We start from the raw sequence: 11,410 nt of genomic DNA on the forward strand, positions 1-11,410 counted from the left end.
TTCTTAGAAAATCTTGGTCATCGCTCGCTGGTATGTGGCACCGGCATTCTTCAAACCGAAAGGCATCACCGTATAGCAGAAAACGCCGAGGGGTGTTCTAAACGCCGTATGCTTCTCATCTTCTGGATGCATCTTGATTTGGTTATATCCCGAAAAGCCATCCATGAAGGACATCCTCTCGAATCCGCATGTATTGTCAATAATGACATCCGTGATTGGGAGAGGAAAATCGTCTTTTGGACATGCTTCATTCAGGTTCCTGAAGTCGATGCAAATCCTGATTTTGCCATTCTTCTTCATGACGGGAACGATGTTGGCTAACCAGTCTGGATGTTGTTCCTCTCGGATAAATCCTGATTCGATCAACTTCTTAACCTCTGCCTCAATGGCTTCCATAATCTGCGGACGAAACCGTCTTTGCTGTTGCTTGACAGGTTTGGCATCCGGCTTGATATCGAGGCGGTGCATTGCGACATTGGGGTCGAGCCCTGGCATGTCTTCATAATTCCATGCGAAGACGTCGATATATTCCCTGATGAGAGCAATCAATTCCTCCTTCTCATCTGGGGGAAGACTGTCGCTGATGAATATAGGCTTTGGGTTAGCTTCATCACCCATGTTAATCTGGACTATTTTATCTTCAGTGGGTGGTTCTCTTTGCTCGAACCTATCGCCATATTGCATATTCAGATGGTGAACCCACGGCTTTGGATTGACCTCATTGCCCATATTAATTTGGACTACTTCATCTTCGGTTGGTGGTTCTCTCTGTTCGAACCTATCACCGTACTGCATGTTTAGATGATGAACCCATGGGTCTTCCCACGTTGGCATTTGATCGTCATCCTCCAAGGTAGATGGATCAGCTGTGGTCATGTTTGACATTAAGGTCTTGAACATTTCTCCCAAACTTGTGTCGGAATCCTCAGCTGAAGAATCTGGCAAGTACCCATCCTTAGCTTTGTTAGCAATTTGACCGATAATTTGCCAACCACATTCATCATCGGATGAGGAAACATAGCCTAAGCCTCGCCCGTATTTATAATGATCCTCAGGTCTCCCTTTTGGAACATATACCGCTTTGGCTGGAGTACGAGGACCTCGATCGAAGTATAAACCTTCTCCGAGTGTGAAATCGTACCCCTGCTTTTCCATGAGCTTGCGCGCTTCCGGACTATATTTAGATAAATGCCGACCAGGTTTGTCATCATCTTCGTCTTCACTTAGGAAATGATCTGGTAACGGAGAGCTTTTTCCTTTACCATAAATTACTTCTTTTGCACCTCCTACCTTGTTCGGGATGATCATGGTTGTTCCGAAAGAATGCTGGAGGCGCTCCTTCGTTACATAAGACGATCGAAGCGGCATATACAAGTCAGCATTATCATACAGTTCTCTTACCACATCATCAAGAGACAAGGAGTACTCTAAATCATCTTTTATTGCAATATCGGCAAGTTGCCAGTTACAACCTCCATCTGACGATTGTTCATCGTCAAGATTGATTACAAAGGGTACAATGTCATTTAAAACAAAACCGCCATTGTAATCGAATCCGGCCTCGGAATCAGCTTCTTCTCCGCTGTCCGTGCCTTGGATCGATGGTTCCGTGTCAGATTCGTTACCATAAAGGAGAGAATCAGTGAAGTAATTCTCATACCCTTTGAATGGTTGCTTATCTGCGACCACCGTCCTGACCCTTCCATCAGTGTCGACATATTTCAGACACTGATGTAAGGTGGAGGGAACTATAACATTACTATGGATCCAAGGCCGACCCAATAGTAAATTATAGGATGTCTCAGCATCTATCACGTAACACGTGACCTCCGTCTTCAGATAGCCCATTTGGCATTTTATTCGGATCTTCCCCAAAGGTCTTGACCCGCTGGTGTTGAATCCGTAAATGACTGTGTCTGTAGACGCCAATTTGCTGACTGGAATGCCAAGGCTATGCATCAGGCGAAGCGGCATAATGCTCACAGCGGAACCCGGATCTACTTGGATTCGGTTGACCTCGCTGGAACCAATATACCCGACAAAATACAATGGCCGATCATGGTTTGAATTCTGGAATGTTCTTAGCTACCACATTGCACTGTTGAGCTAACAGTCCTAGTTCCTCAGGCGCCGGTTTGATCCGAGTGAGGAATGCTTCTGAATCGGCCAAGGCCTCCTGCAATGCTTCTCTAGTTTCTTTAGACAGTCGCAGCAACTCATATAGCGTTATCCGCGCTGGAATATTAGCTAACTGAGCCATGATGTCGAAGGCGCGCGGAGTTTTCGAACTCTCCGGTTTGTCTTTTCCAATCGGGCGACTGAAACGAGACTGCTTCGGATTCTGCACCTCCTGGGGATCCTTTTCCTTCGATTTGTTCACTGGCTGTTGTCGAGCCTCTGCTCCCGGTGTAGGACTCGTAATCACCCCCATCTCTGTAAGAGTCTTGGCTGGTCCCTGTTTGTTCACCCCCTGCTCACTAGGTGGCGGATAGTTGTAGTGATATTCGTTTCCGCTTCGGGTAGTAAAAACTTCTTGTTCTTCTTCAGAGAGCGGGAAAGCTATGATTCTTTCGTCATCTTCTCCTGGGATAGCAGAGACTCCGCAGCAAGACTTTCCTTTCTCTTTGGACTTCTTCTTGGATGACGATCCAGCCCATTGTTCATCTTCAATCAGATCGGGATGAACCCAGAGGATTTCGCCGTTTGGGGCTGTATGTGGCACAAGTCCCTTTTGGCGCTGTCCATGTGGGTCATCGTTTACTGTCTTCATCCCTACTTTGGTGATGCGCTCCGGCTTGAACCATGTTGTGGGCACCGATCCAAAGCTGATTGATACTGCGTTTGCTCCAACGTTCTTGGCCGGCTTCGGGGTTATAACACCTACATCAATTAGCGCCTGGATCTTGTCCTTGAGGTGGTAGCACGACTTGGTTGGGTGGTGGACCGCTCTGTGATATGCGCAATACTTTGGATCCGTCACCTTGCTGGCTCCCTCTTGATCCACGATCGCTGGCAGCTGAATTTTGTTGTTTTCCAACAAGTATTTGAAGATGCCGGGAACTTCATCGTCTTTGAAGGAGTAGACTTTGGGAAACCTCGGCTCCGAAGACTTTTGTTTCTGAGGCCGTTGCTCCTCGAGATTGTTGTGGGGCTTGTTGCTGTGGCTGCTGTTGCTGAGGTTACAATTGAAAGGTTTGATTAGCATCAACTGCATTAGCATGTGCCTTACCTTTCCCCCGTGGGACGAAGTTTTGCTTTGGAGCACTTGTCGCCGGTTGGCCTCTTTCTAGGAAGGTTTGATCGCTCAATTTGTGGACCTCTCGTTCATTGGGGGAATCGAGAGGGGATTTTGACTGTGGTCCTAACTGTAAGAAGGTTTGACCAAGTGGGTGTTTTGAGACAATCCTAACTGTAGGAAGGTTTGATCGCTCAATTTGTGGACCTCTCGTTCATTGGGGGAATCGAGAGGGGATTTTGACTGTGGTCCTAACTGTAAGAAGGTTTGACCAAGTGGGTGTTTTGAGACAATCCTAACTGTAGGAAGGTTTGATCGCTCAATTTGTGGACCTCTCGTTCATTGGGGGAATCGAGAGGGGATTTTGACTGTGGTCCTAACTGTAAGAAGGTTTGACCAAGTGGGTGTTTTGAGACAATCCTAACTGTAGGAAGGTTTGATCGCTCAATTTGTGGACCTCTCGTTCATTGGGGGAATCGAGAGGGGATTTTGACTGTGGTCCTAACTGTAAGAAGGTTTGACCAAGTGGGTGTTTTGAGACAATCCTAACTGTAGGAAGGTTTGATCGCTCAATTTGTGGACCTCTCGTTCATTGGGGGAATCGAGAGGGGATTTTGACTGTGGTCCTAACTGTAAGAAGGTTTGACCAAGTGGGTGTTTTGAGACAATCCTAACTGTAGGAAGGTTTGATCGCTCAATTTGTGGACCTCTCGTTCATTGGGGGAATCGAGAGGGGATTTTGACTGTGGTCCTAACTGTAAGAAGGTTTGACCAAGTGGGTGTTTTGAGACAATCCTAACTGTAGGAAGGTTTGATCGCTCAATTTGTGGACCTCTCGTTCATTGGGGGAATCGAGAGGGGATTTTGACTGTGGTCCTAACTGTAAGAAGGTTTGACCAAGTGGGTGTTTTGAGACAATCCTAACTGTAGGAAGGTTTGATCGCTCAATTTGTGGACCTCTCGTTCATTGGGGGAATCGAGAGGGGATTTTGACTGTGGTCCTAACTGTAAGAAGGTTTGACCAAGTGGGTGTTTTGAGACAATCCTAACTGTAGGAAGGTTTGATCGCTCAATTTGTGGACCTCTCGTTCATTGGGGGAATCGAGAGGGGATTTTGACTGTGGTCCTAACTGTAAGAAGGTTTGACCAAGTGGGTGTTTTGAGACAATCCTAACTGTAGGAAGGTTTGATCGCTCAATTTGTGGACCTCTCGTTCATTGGGGGAATCGAGAGGGGATTTTGACTGTGGTCCTAACTGTAAGAAGGTTTGACCAAGTGGGTGTTTTGAGACAATCCTAACTGTAGGAAGGTTTGATCGCTCAATTTGTGGACCTCTCGTTCATTGGGGGAATCGAGAGGGGATTTTGACTGTGGTCCTAACTGTAAGAAGGTTTGACCAAGTGGGTGTTTTGAGACAATCCTAACTGTAGGAAGGTTTGATCGCTCAATTTGTGGACCTCTCGTTCATTGGGGGAATCGAGAGGGGATTTTGACTGTGGTCCTAACTGTAAGAAGGTTTGACCAAGTGGGTGTTTTGAGACAATCCTAACTGTAGGAAGGTTTGATCGCTCAATTTGTGGACCTCTCGTTCATTGGGGGAATCGAGAGGGGATTTTGACTGTGGTCCTAACTGTAAGAAGGTTTGACCAAGTGGGTGTTTTGAGACAATCCTAACTGTAGGAAGGTTTGATCGCTCAATTTGTGGACCTCTCGTTCATTGGGGGAATCGAGAGGGGATTTTGACTGTGGTCCTAACTGTAAGAAGGTTTGACCAAGTGGGTGTTTTGAGACAATCCTAACTGTAGGAAGGTTTGATCGCTCAATTTGTGGACCTCTCGTTCATTGGGGGAATCGAGAGGGGATTTTGACTGTGGTCCTAACTGTAAGAAGGTTTGACCAAGTGGGTGTTTTGAGACAATCCTAACTGTAGGAAGGTTTGATCGCTCAATTTGTGGACCTCTCGTTCATTGGGGGAATCGAGAGGGGATTTTGACTGTGGTCCTAACTGTAAGAAGGTTTGACCAAGTGGGTGTTTTGAGACAATCCTAACTGTAGGAAGGTTTGATCGCTCAATTTGTGGACCTCTCGTTCATTGGGGGAATCGAGAGGGGATTTTGACTGTGGTCCTAACTGTAAGAAGGTTTGACCAAGTGGGTGTTTTGAGACAATCCTAACTGTAGGAAGGTTTGATCGCTCAATTTGTGGACCTCTCGTTCATTGGGGGAATCGAGAGGGGATTTTGACTGTGGTCCTAACTGTAAGAAGGTTTGACCAAGTGGGTGTTTTGAGACAATCCTAACTGTAGGAAGGTTTGATCGCTCAATTTGTGGACCTCTCGTTCATTGGGGGAATCGAGAGGGGATTTTGACTGTGGTCCTAACTGTAAGAAGGTTTGACCAAGTGGGTGTTTTGAGACAATCCTAACTGTAGGAAGGTTTGATCGCTCAATTTGTGGACCTCTCGTTCATTGGGGGAATCGAGAGGGGATTTTGACTGTGGTCCTAACTGTAAGAAGGTTTGACCAAGTGGGTGTTTTGAGACAATCCTAACTGTAGGAAGGTTTGATCGCTCAATTTGTGGACCTCTCGTTCATTGGGGGAATCGAGAGGGGATTTTGACTGTGGTCCTAACTGTAAGAAGGTTTGACCAAGTGGGTGTTTTGAGACAATCCTAACTGTAGGAAGGTTTGATCGCTCAATTTGTGGACCTCTCGTTCATTGGGGGAATCGAGAGGGGATTTTGACTGTGGTCCTAACTGTAAGAAGGTTTGACCAAGTGGGTGTTTTGAGACAATCCTAACTGTAGGAAGGTTTGATCGCTCAATTTGTGGACCTCTCGTTCATTGGGGGAATCGAGAGGGGATTTTGACTGTGGTCCTAACTGTAAGAAGGTTTGACCAAGTGGGTGTTTTGAGACAATCCTAACTGTAGGAAGGTTTGATCGCTCAATTTGTGGACCTCTCGTTCATTGGGGGAATCGAGAGGGGATTTTGACTGTGGTCCTAACTGTAAGAAGGTTTGACCAAGTGGGTGTTTTGAGACAATCCTAACTGTAGGAAGGTTTGATCGCTCAATTTGTGGACCTCTCGTTCATTGGGGGAATCGAGAGGGGATTTTGACTGTGGTCCTAACTGTAAGAAGGTTTGACCAAGTGGGTGTTTTGAGACAATCCTAACTGTAGGAAGGTTTGATCGCTCAATTTGTGGACCTCTCGTTCATTGGGGGAATCGAGAGGGGATTTTGACTGTGGTCCTAACTGTAAGAAGGTTTGACCAAGTGGGTGTTTTGAGACAATCCTAACTGTAGGAAGGTTTGATCGCTCAATTTGTGGACCTCTCGTTCATTGGGGGAATCGAGAGGGGATTTTGACTGTGGTCCTAACTGTAAGAAGGTTTGACCAAGTGGGTGTTTTGAGACAATCCTAACTGTAGGAAGGTTTGATCGCTCAATTTGTGGACCTCTCGTTCATTGGGGGAATCGAGAGGGGATTTTGACTGTGGTCCTAACTGTAAGAAGGTTTGACCAAGTGGGTGTTTTGAGACAATCCTAACTGTAGGAAGGTTTGATCGCTCAATTTGTGGACCTCTCGTTCATTGGGGGAATCGAGAGGGGATTTTGACTGTGGTCCTAACTGTAAGAAGGTTTGACCAAGTGGGTGTTTTGAGACAATCCTAACTGTAGGAAGGTTTGATCGCTCAATTTGTGGACCTCTCGTTCATTGGGGGAATCGAGAGGGGATTTTGACTGTGGTCCTAACTGTAAGAAGGTTTGACCAAGTGGGTGTTTTGAGACAATCCTAACTGTAGGAAGGTTTGATCGCTCAATTTGTGGACCTCTCGTTCATTGGGGGAATCGAGAGGGGATTTTGACTGTGGTCCTAACTGTAAGAAGGTTTGACCAAGTGGGTGTTTTGAGACAATCCTAACTGTAGGAAGGTTTGATCGCTCAATTTGTGGACCTCTCGTTCATTGGGGGAATCGAGAGGGGATTTTGACTGTGGTCCTAACTGTAAGAAGGTTTGACCAAGTGGGTGTTTTGAGACAATCCTAACTGTAGGAAGGTTTGATCGCTCAATTTGTGGACCTCTCGTTCATTGGGGGAATCGAGAGGGGATTTTGACTGTGGTCCTAACTGTAAGAAGGTTTGACCAAGTGGGTGTTTTGAGACAATCCTAACTGTAGGAAGGTTTGATCGCTCAATTTGTGGACCTCTCGTTCATTGGGGGAATCGAGAGGGGATTTTGACTGTGGTCCTAACTGTAAGAAGGTTTGACCAAGTGGGTGTTTTGAGACAATCCTAACTGTAGGAAGGTTTGATCGCTCAATTTGTGGACCTCTCGTTCATTGGGGGAATCGAGAGGGGATTTTGACTGTGGTCCTAACTGTAAGAAGGTTTGACCAAGTGGGTGTTTTGAGACAATCCTAACTGTAGGAAGGTTTGATCGCTCAATTTGTGGACCTCTCGTTCATTGGGGGAATCGAGAGGGGATTTTGACTGTGGTCCTAACTGTAAGAAGGTTTGACCAAGTGGGTACTTTACGTCCAGACTCTAACAGAGAGAGTGTTGAGTGCATAGACATGGTGAGAATGGGAGTTCTTATTCATTACATTGCTGTGGTTTTGGGAACTTCCCGTTACATAAATCGTCCACCCCCAGTTTCCTCTGCGGAACTGGTTCGGACATTATTATCAGTTAACTAACCGGGTTATCCTTAAGAATATTAGCTTAATATTCTCCAGGAACTTCCCGTCAAAAGTGGGGAAACAGTTTAGACTCATATACCTATTGGAGTATCAGGGAGTAGTTTAACCTCTTATACCGGTCGGAGGATTGAGAAACAGTTTATACTCGTATACTCTTTGGAGTTTTGCCGTTCTCAATTGGCTTACCTTAGCGTTATGACGCCGGCTTCAACCAAGGTCTGAATGCTATTCTTGAGAGCAAAGCAATCCTTGGTGGGATGAACGACCCTCCTGTGGTATGCACAGTACTTTGGGTCCGTAGTGTTGTCAGCTTCCTCCTGATTTGTGATAGGTGGTAGCTTGATCTTGTTACCTTCAAGGAGGGATTCGAAGATGGCTGGAACGTCTTCGTCCTTGAAGGAATACTCTCTTTGGAGTCTCGGACCCGAAGTCTTTTGCTGCCTTCGGGATTGCTGTTGTGACGCTTGATTAGCACCACCAGTAGCTGCAGGTGTTTTGCCCTTACCACGAGAGGCGAAATTTGAGTCCAGCGGATTAACCGTCGGTTGGTTCCTCTCGGCCTTCTTCCTTCTAAGGAATCGCTCAGCCTGCTCCCCTCGGGCCTTCAGATCCTTCCAAGTGTCAGACGGTGCTGTTCCCATTGCTTCCAACACGTCCAACGCAAGGTTGTTGTGGCAAGTTTGGAGGATGAATTCCTCTGTGATCGGGTCCCGGCAATTCATCGCCTTGTTCCGGAATCTTTTGACGAAGGTATCGACTAACTCTCCGTCCTTCTGCTTCTCATCGAGCAACGATCCGATAGATATCTCGGTGTCGTCGTCGAAGAAGTTGGCCAGGAACTTGGTCTCCATGTCATCCCAGCTGTTTACGCTGCCTGGCTTGAGGCGGCGATACCAATCGAAGGCGGCTCCGCGAAGAGTGCCGACGAATGACCGCACCATCAGAGGCTCATTACCAGAGATCACCCCCAAATGCGATTTGAAGTAAATCAAATGCTGGGTAGGTGAACCCATCCCATTAAACGGCGTGAAGTTAATTAGATTAAACTTCGCCGGATATGGGATCGATTCCCATTCTCTTGGGTATGGGCAAGGAATGCCTGTTTTCTTCGTCTCTTGAGCGGAAATTAGTGTGTTGATTTTGCTCTCGAGGTTCTTGATCTTCAGGTTTTCGCCGGTTTCTTCGCCAGCATTCTCATTACCACCCCCTGCGTTGACGGGAGGATCATTGGTGTTACGAGCATTTGTATCCTCATCTTCCACATTAATCGGGTTACGATGATTCTGCTCGCCTTGTTGGTTCGCCAATGCTTGGATCTGTTGGTCATGCATTTCTCTCATCTGCTGCATGGCCATCTCCATCTCAAATTTGAAACTTTCTTTCTGCTTAGCCAAAGCGTCTTCAAGCATCTTGGCCATCTGCTCCGCACTTATCATCAGGGCCTCGCGGGGTTGTCCCTCGCTGGATACTGTATTATCTGATGCCACCGCGGAGCCGGCATCAGATTCTTCATCTTCTGAAGGGCGTCTTGTCCGAATCCTACCATAAGTTGCTCGCTCTATGGTTCCGGACTGCAGACGGGTTCTAGGTCGGGAAGCTTTCAGAATCGACTCGAAATCTTCTCGTGCCGATGTCCCTTTGCTCGTCATGTTGGTGGTGACCCTCGGAAATTCTCCGTCTTCAATCACCCTTCTTCTTCGTTGGAAGCGCCTAGGCCTTGGTTTTGGCGTTTCCGCATTGAGTCTTTCAAAAACTGAAACTCTTTCGGGGACCGCCTTAATGCAATTGCATTCCGACAATACCGCCCGAATGAGTTTGGAACAGGGACATTGAATTTCCCGTTCTCGGGGACTCCTCTTCCTGGTTCTATTCGTACCCCCAGCACGATAGTACAACTCGTCATTTTGACAGTCAGAGTAACCTATCGTGTGCGGGCACGCCTTCTCAGGTACAACACAATCATTATCAGATGATAATGTTTCCATCTGAGGTTGACTTGCCTTCTTTGGGCTTTCAAAGGTTACCCGCCTCAAAACATGCCTTTTTGGGCGTGAATTTTCGGCGTGCTCTTGGACTTCAATGCGCAAATTGGTGCGCGCAGCTGCCTTGAGCTCTTTGTCATGCTGGAGGTGATGGCGACCCCCAGTATGTTGAGTCGTTCTGGGCTTCTTCATCGGGCCCAAACGCTCGTGAATTGGAGCTTTGCCTCTCACGTCAGGAACTGGACCGAGGCGCTCCAAAATTGATTTCTTCTTGCGGGATGACTCTGCATGATCTCCCGGAGAAGTTATTGGGATTGACGGCGACTTTGGTTGACTCGCCGGAGTTTGACCTTGCTTAGAAGGCTGCGATGGTTGCTTTTTGGCCTGAGTCGCCACTTCAGACTTCGGCTTCCAGACTTGGCGGGTTGGTGGTGGCTTCTTCGTCACCTCCTTTTGCAGTCTTCTACGGGCTTCTTTAGTTTTGGCCCGTACTTGCGCCGATAATGCGCGGCGCTTGCGGATACGCTCCTCCAGCGTCGTACGGTTCCGTTTGACCCGGACCCACTCCATAGTTGATGGCTTGGAGGAACCATTCTTCACTTGATGTTGAGGCTGTTTGCCTCGTTTATTCTTCAGATCCGCATTATAGCGGACCCCGTCAACGGACTCCATGGCCTTGGCGAATTGCTTCGCGAGGCGTTGACGCTGCCTCTGGCGAGCTCTCTTAGAGAGAGTCACCACGCCTTCGATGGCGGATTTGACCTGCTTAGAGGCCGATGGGACTTCACCCGACGCAACTTCGGCGTCGATCGGGGTGAGGTTGTCGTTGGTGGCTTCAACTTCTTCGCACCAACGGACTTTTCTCCTTGAGGAGAACTTCTGGAATTTCTTGGACTTACGGGGGGAGGTTGATCCAGATGAGGAGACGTACTCCTCGTACTTCTGCTGGTCGAACTCATACTCGACCTCCTCCACGACCGGGATCGAGATCCGCGGCTGCGACGCTCCGATCTCGGCAGCGAGATCGGTGGCTCCCACTGTGGTCGCCAGATTGTTCGCGGTGAAAATTGCCTTCATTGAATTCATTGTTATCTCAAGTAATTGGTTTTTGGTTACAAAAGATCCGGTCTTTTTTAGATCCGGTTACAACGAAATCAAAGAAAAAGAAAAAGATTACAACTTTCCTTCCGTATGGGTTGTTTGCCTGCGCCGGGGTTGTTTGCCGTGGACCACCGCGTGATCTAGATCCGGACAGATCTACACAGTATAACGGGTATTATTCCACGAAAGAAATAATAGCCGGGGAGGATTGATTCACCAAGGAAACAATCGTCCAAGTCTCGGGATCTAAGACCAAGCTTAGATCCGGAGTATACCAACGTAGATCTGAGATCTGGATACCCTCGAACTCCTGCCTTTTTTGTGATGCGGGTGCTCGCCAAGAATCAGATCCGAATGTCCAAGTCTTCAAGCCTCCAAAACTCCAAGATG

The sequence above is a fragment of the Asparagus officinalis genome, chromosome 1 (assembly GCF_001876935.1).
Source record: "Asparagus officinalis chromosome 1, Aspof.V1, whole genome shotgun sequence".
Classification (NCBI taxonomy): Eukaryota; Viridiplantae; Streptophyta; class Magnoliopsida; order Asparagales; family Asparagaceae; genus Asparagus; species Asparagus officinalis.